The sequence below is a fragment of the Aplysia californica genome, unplaced genomic scaffold (assembly GCF_000002075.1).
Source record: "Aplysia californica isolate F4 #8 unplaced genomic scaffold, AplCal3.0 scaffold00503, whole genome shotgun sequence".
In the NCBI taxonomy this organism is placed as follows: domain Eukaryota; kingdom Metazoa; phylum Mollusca; class Gastropoda; order Aplysiida; family Aplysiidae; genus Aplysia; species Aplysia californica.
Window position 1 is genome coordinate 268,845 of NW_004797773.1, and position 7,360 is coordinate 276,204.

Genomic DNA, 7,360 nt, shown 5'->3' on the forward strand with positions numbered 1-7,360 from the left:
TTACAGGGGGTGGGGGGTGGTGGGTGCGAAAAATTTTCAGACAATCTGGTTGAGGCTCACATGCAGGTCTAGTAGTAAGATCGGGGTGCTTGGCTCATACTGGTGACGACTCTCTTTTCCCAATTATTGGATCTTCCTGTGTGCACTCGCACGCTGTCTCCCACGTCAGGTTCTGGATGACTCTTTGTGTGTCGGTCGTAGTGTTTCTTCTGCTCTATTTTTCTTTGCTGAAGCAGGTTTGGAGCATGAACAGGTAACTGTGGTTTTAAAATCTTGGGATCCGTTGGGACTAGATCTTTCAATTTTCTGCCCATGAGCAGCTGGGCTGGAGAGTACGGCAAACCTGTGATGGGAGTGTTTCTGTATCCGACTAGAGCTATGTTAAGATCAGATCCTTCCTCTGTACATTTCCTGAACAGTGTTTTGACAATGTTGACGAAACGTTCACTTTGGCCATTTGACTGCGGATACCTCGGACTTGATGTTTTGATTTCGAAGTTCCAGCTTGTTGCAAATTCTTTCATCTTGTAGCTGGAGAAAGGCATGTTGTCAGCGAAGAGTACTTGTGGTATCCCATTTCTTCCAAAATTTGGTTTTAAGGACCTGATCACCGACTGTGCTGTTTTGTTGTTCACGTATGCTACTTCAGGATACTTTGAATAATAATCCACCACAAGAAGGTATGATTTTCCCTTAAATTAAAAAATGTCTGCTCCTAGTTTGACCCAAGGGATAGATGGCAGATTGTGAGGAATCATCGATTCCTTACCATTTCGTGGTTGATTGCTAGCGCATATATCACATTTCTTCGTCTTTTCTTCAATGTCAGTACATATTCTTAGCCAATAGATGCTCTCTCTGGCTCTGGCCTTACTTTTATCGATGCCAAGGTGACTTGTGTGCAGTTTGGTTAATATTTCTTCCCTCATGGTTTCAGGTATGACCATTCTGTTATTGAAGAACAAAATTCCATTTTCCTCATGCATGTCATGTCTGAGTTTGTAGTTGTGTCTTTCTGTCATTGACATATTTTTCTGTTGAGGCCATGAGTCATTTTTCACCCATTGTAAGACATCTTTCAGTATCTTGTCAGACTTGGTTTCTTTTTGGATTTCTTTGAGTTTCTCTGTTATGGCAGGCATTGTGGCTGTCGTACAGTGTACTCTCAGTATTTCCTCCAGGGGAATTTCGTGTCTCTCTTGATGTGTTAATGGTGGTGAGGCTCTTCTCAATGTGTCAGCCAGGGGCGAAGCGTCTATATAATCAAATAATCACTGCTTCCCTTTCTAATTTTGAAACATTGTCGCTGTCAAATTCATCCTTAAACGTAAACCTCATAAATTAAATGTAAAAAGACGTTCGTAACCAACAACGAACAGTATGCCTAACATTCAAAACGGTTTCACGGCCACAGAAATAGCCTCCTCACCCCTCTCGGACCACTCCATACGCAGTCGCAAGCTTTGATTAAGTAAGCTTAAAGTGAGGCTGGAATAGAGTTGAAGGGAACATGTGCATGGCAGTCAAAGCTGTTTCCTTGCCACATATACCCTGTTCACCCCTTTGGGGCCACAGTTAAAATCAATCACAAGCCCTGATTAAGTAAGCTAACTAACACTGGTCGAGTCTACCTCACAAATGTGAGGGGAACTAACTCTTAATAATCTCTTGACTGCTGCTTGTGCTTGTTTTTTTTCCTCGACTTTTTACCGTCCTATAATCAGATCGTGACCTCGATTATGACACCAGCTCCTGGCCGCGAAAGGCTAACAAAAACAGCCAAATGTGAAATTTAAAAAATAATAATTGTCATGTTCTACCAAAGAGTTAGACTCACTGGTAGATCTATAACATATAGATCTAGTACTGACATCTCTGCTTCTTTGCTTTGTTTATGTATTCACATCTAAAGTTAAGTTTAATTTTAGTGGGAACTGATATTTAATAAGATACTTTCCCGATTATTTTGGCGGTTGAACATACAATATGAATTCCGGATTTGTTTTCATTCACAACTCAGAGTCGCCGCCTCGAGTAAGATTCTTGTGTGATATCTACAGGCCATATCTGGTCCCATTTCACTTTGATTACCCTGTCAAACAAGTCAGCCTTCGCCCCTGGTGTCAGCAATGTATAGCTGAGATCCGGGTTTGTACTGAACATCCAGTTTGTAATCGGAGTAGTCGTAAGATCATCAGTTGGGATTCTTGGCGAAGCTTGGTGCAATGGTTTTCTCAAGATCGTCTCTAATAGGGAAGGACTTCTGTAACGAGCGACCACTCCATCACACACAATAAAGAAGAGGCCTAACCCAAACCCAAACCCTAACCCTACGCTAGATTTACCCCTAGCCCTCAATTCTGCTCTGTCTCATAGTGGTCGCTTCTTACGGAAGTCCTCCCTCTAATGGTTTGTAATCACTGATCACCAGTACTTCTCTTCCAAAAATGAATTGGTGGAATTGTTCTGCAGCAAACACTATCGCTAGGAGCTCACGCTCAATGTTTGCATAGCTTACTTCTGTCTCTGTCAAAGATCTTGATGAATATGCGATCGGTTGGTTGTCCTGGAGCAAGCATGCCCCTAGTCCCTTTGTTGAAGAATCGCACTTGATTGTCCCTGGCTTCTTTGAGTCAAACAGTTTCAGTACAGGATTTTGGCTCAATATTAATTCTCTTAGTTTGTTCACTGCTTCTGTGTTTTCAGGGTACCAATGTCTTGGCACATCTTTCTTTAGCAGTATCTCAGTGGGCTTGTTATGGTAGACATATTCGGGATGAATGGGCTCAGGAAATGTACCTTCCCAAGTAGTCTTTTTGACTCTAGTTTTATCTTCTGGTAGTGGCATTTCACTTATGGCTCTGACCTTTGCAGGGTCTGGTTTTATACCATCCTGGGAAATTATTCTTCCCATGTACTTCACTTCTGATTTTCTAAGTTGTGATTTTTTTGCATTAAAATGCACATTGCTTTCTCTTGCTCTGTAAAGCACTTTGCGCATGATCTTGTCATGTTCTTCATCGGTTTTGGCTACTATTAAAGTGTCATCAGCCAAACAATGCACTTGCCACGGGATTGGTCAGATTTGCGGTCTGGCCCAAGCTGTACTGTGTCATTTACGTAGCTAGGTCGCTGCTGAAACTAAAGTTTGTCAGATTTGAAAGTTTCCTTTCCAGGTGAAATGATCCATTTCCCTCTCACACTCACATTATACTGAATTTTGTATTAAATTAGGCTGCATCATATCATTTATTTGTTTCTCTATGTTCAAGTTCAAGAATATGTTTTTCTTCATTGATGAAATTGTTTGCCAAATTTAAAGAAGTTCTGAGGCAATTTTTAAAGAAATTTTCTTTCAGTGCTTAAATGGTCAGATTTGCGGTCTGGCCCAAGCTGTACTGTGTCATTTACGTAGCTAGGTCGCTGCTGAAACTAAAGTTTGTCAGATTTGAAAGTTTCCTTTCCAGGTGAAATGATCCATTTCCCTCTCACACTCACATTATACTGAATTTTGTATTAAATTAGGCTGCATCATATCATTTATTTGTTTCTCTATGTTCAAGTTCAAGAATATGTTTTTCTTCATTGATGAAATTGTTTGCCAAATTTAAAGAAGTTCTGAGGCAATTTTTAAAGAAATTTTCTTTCAGTGCTTAAATGGTCAGATTTGCGGTCTGGCCCAAGCTGTACTGTGTCATTTACGTAGCTAGGTCGCTGCTGAAACTAAAGTTTGTCAGATTTGAAAGTTTCCTTTCCAGGTGAAATGATCCATTTCCCTCTCACACTCACATTATACTGAATTTTGTATTAAATTAGGCTGCATCATATCATTTATTTGTTTCTCTATGTTCAAGTTCAAGAATATGTTTTTCTTCATTGATGAAATTGTTTGCCAAATTTAAAGAAGTTCTGAGGCAATTTTTAAAGAAATTTTCTTTCAGTGCTTAAATGTTTTTCTTTACCCTTCTTATTTTAAAGTACTCTACTTTCATTCAAGTCGAAGGTCTTAAACTATTCTCAGTAGCTTGTGTACGAGCCCTTTAAAAAAAATTGCTCTAGTTAGCAAGCTGGTGTGGTGCAGTTAGTTTCTTTCTTGGCAGTCATGCTGAAGTTAAGTTCACGTTAAGGTGGTGGTGCCATTTTCTTTTTCTCAATGAAAAAATGCAACGTCAGCCCTATCTGTCCCCGTCGTTTTATGCAAGAAAAATTTTGAAATTATGCCAACTGAGCCCAAAAATGTGAAATTATGTGATTCTGTTAATTTTAACAAAGAATGATAAAGGAAAATAATCAGAAATTATGCAAAAAATGATCAAATTATGCGGGATGCATAAAACCAAGGGGACAGCCCAATGCTCTCTCTTGGAAATGACCTGTTATGTGTGTAATAGCTTTTGATAAGGTGTTTCACTTCAACAATTAGAAGATGAAAAGAATTTGAATATTTTGCCTTGCTCTGCCAATGTTTTTGCATGATTAACCTGGTGCTGGGCTAAATCTTTTACGAGGTAGCATACATACATGTATATCTGCTGTTAGGTGCATGACCATTCAAGCTCTGTGCTGCAATGACGAATGAAAGATAGACTTGCACGTAATTGCAGATGTTTTACTGTGATATTTTCTTTGCTTGCATTACAGTTTTTGTTTTTTTATTTGAGCAATATATGTATATAATTATACACCTATATCTGTATACATGTGTGTGTGTGTGTGTATGTGTGTGTGTTATTAAGCAGTGAGAGTAAAGAAAGAAATAATATGATTTTAGGATGGGAAAATCATACTATGTATTACTTGCTGGATCACTGATGACTCTTGTAATTTATGAACTCTGGAGTCAATACTTGATGTGTACAGGAATAGATTTTGAATTGAGACTGAGAGAGAAAGAAAGAAAAAAGAGAGAGAGCGAGAGAGAGAAGGTATAAAAGACTTCATCATTTGTACAAAGTACCAAAATCAAGATGCTGTAATTGCTTTCAGATATGTGCTTGACAATGAGATAAATGGTAGACTTGGAGAAAATGAAATTTTGTTACTGATTTTCTTTTCTAGTATTTCGAAGGATTCGTCTTTTTAAGTTTTGAGCATTTTGTGTTTTATATGAATACGATTGGAACTTTCTAAAAAGTTTTAGTACTTCAAAGAGCATAGGGGTATATATATGAGGGATAAGTTTTGAGTAAATGAGTTTTAAAAATTTCCCATAACGAGGTTGCCAAAACGATGAATTGAAAGATGTATCATTGGTTTATCTTTGACTTTGGCTAAGATGCCCATGAACTCTGGGTCTCTCTTGTAAGGCCATAAGGTTCCCTTTTATCTGATATTATTACACTAGGGGGTTCACGCGAAAATTAATGTCTATCTGCAGGACCAAACGATTTCAGATTTGAGGGAAATTTGTTTTGACTTCCAAATAATTGTTGAAAAAATAGAAAAGTATTTGTGCAAAATCATGTTGATTTTAGATTTTGAAATGGTTTACTTTTCCTTATTCTGATAAAACCTTGTTTGAAATTCTTGATCTATTTTTACTGATCTCTCAAAATAACTTTCTGGTGGGCTTTCACAGAGCCACACTCACATTTTTGTTTTCTTTTTATACTGTGTGCCGTTGAATATTTCTCTGCCCTGAAGTTTTGAAAGTGGAACATTCCTGGATGCATTGCTGAGGAATTGAATGAGAAATACAACTTATTATTGGAATCTGGGTTTATTTATAATATACACCATTCCTTATCCACTGCCATTTCTTCATGAAGATGCATTTTGTCAACAACAAAAAATGCTTTATGCTTGGAGTCTTGCAAGTTGAGTTTTTCTTTGGTGAGTTGGTTCTAACAGATCAGAAACTCAAACTGAAATTTTCAATCTCAGTTGTTACTTTGCAATTTTAATTTGCAGCATTGTGTTTAAACGTTTTGAACAATGATGTAATTTTATTTTTTGCTGTGTTAAAATTTAAGCTGTTTCAACTTTTGCCTCTTTGATTTTAATTTTTTTTTCAATTAAAAAAATTTAATGAAAATGTTCAAGCCTTTATTTTTTATAACAACACATCTACCTTGTCATTAGCCTCATTTGCCTCCTGATACGCCATCACCACAGGTCGTAAAATATAGACCAATACAGAATAAACTCTATTGTATGTTGTGACGCAGCAGTGCCTTCTACTACTACATATATAATATACTCTTACTTTTTCCCCTTTGAAACATGTGGGCATTCAGTTCTATCAGAAGGACAATTTTTTAGTAAGATACATCTCCCCTCCATCCATCTTGTCTATACATCGACATTTTTTTCTTGACAGATCTCCTAGTGTAAAAATTTTAAAAATTCTCTTTTGCTTGTAAAGTCAAAAAATTTTGGCTGCCCATCGTCAATTGTTGGCCTGCAACTAATCCAATTTGTTGATGTGAGTTGCACCCTTATCATCTCAAAATAAAATATGAAAACGAGGTGGTTTGTGTTGGAACTATGTGTGCTTGGCTGTCTTTGTATGATTGATAGGTGTTTTCGTGGTCACTGTGTATGGCAGGCACTTGTATATATTTAATAAGAAGCTCCATGCCAAATTAATTCTCAAGTGACCACCAACAAGCACATGTATCTCTCTTGACGTATCTCCCTGTTTCTGTCTAGTCTTTCTCCCACTCTCTCAGTTTTGTCTCCATCTGTGTGTGTCTAGTCTCTCTCCCTCTGCTCTGTCAAGTCTTGAAGTCTTGACCCTCCATTAGCTCAGTAGGTATCATGCTGGACAATGGAGCGGATGGCCTCAGATTTTCCCGGAAAATGTCTCTTGACATACTTTGACATGGGAGAGTCTAGCTCCTGACAGACCCATCTGGAGAGCAGCAGTCACTGTGGGCAGTAAATCATATGAAGCTTCACAAATAAGACATGTTGAAACTAACGAAGAAACTCGCATGATGCTCACATCCACAAGTGGTAGTGGAGCTTTTAAATATATATTTCAAACTGGCAAACTTTTCTTTACCTGAAGTAGAAGTGGTCTCATTGGCCACAGCAGAAGCCACATGTCATTTTAACCTTTAACTTTAATTCTTCAAATTCCTCTATTTCGCTGGAGAAATATTTTCCTCTTCGGATGTATTGATCACCATCAGACATTGACAGACAAGCTTTTATTATTGGCTTCGATTCAAATCCTAGACTGGGCGTTCCTGAACTGGGGTCGTTTTGTAGAGTTTTCGAGGCTCTCAACCATTTTTGCTCGGTTCTATTGGAGACTGATGTTAAATTCAGAGGTCCCGCCTCTGAAATAACCTGGGTTGATAGGGTTCAACTCCTACACTTACTTTTTTACTGTCTAGTCTCTCTCTCTATCTCG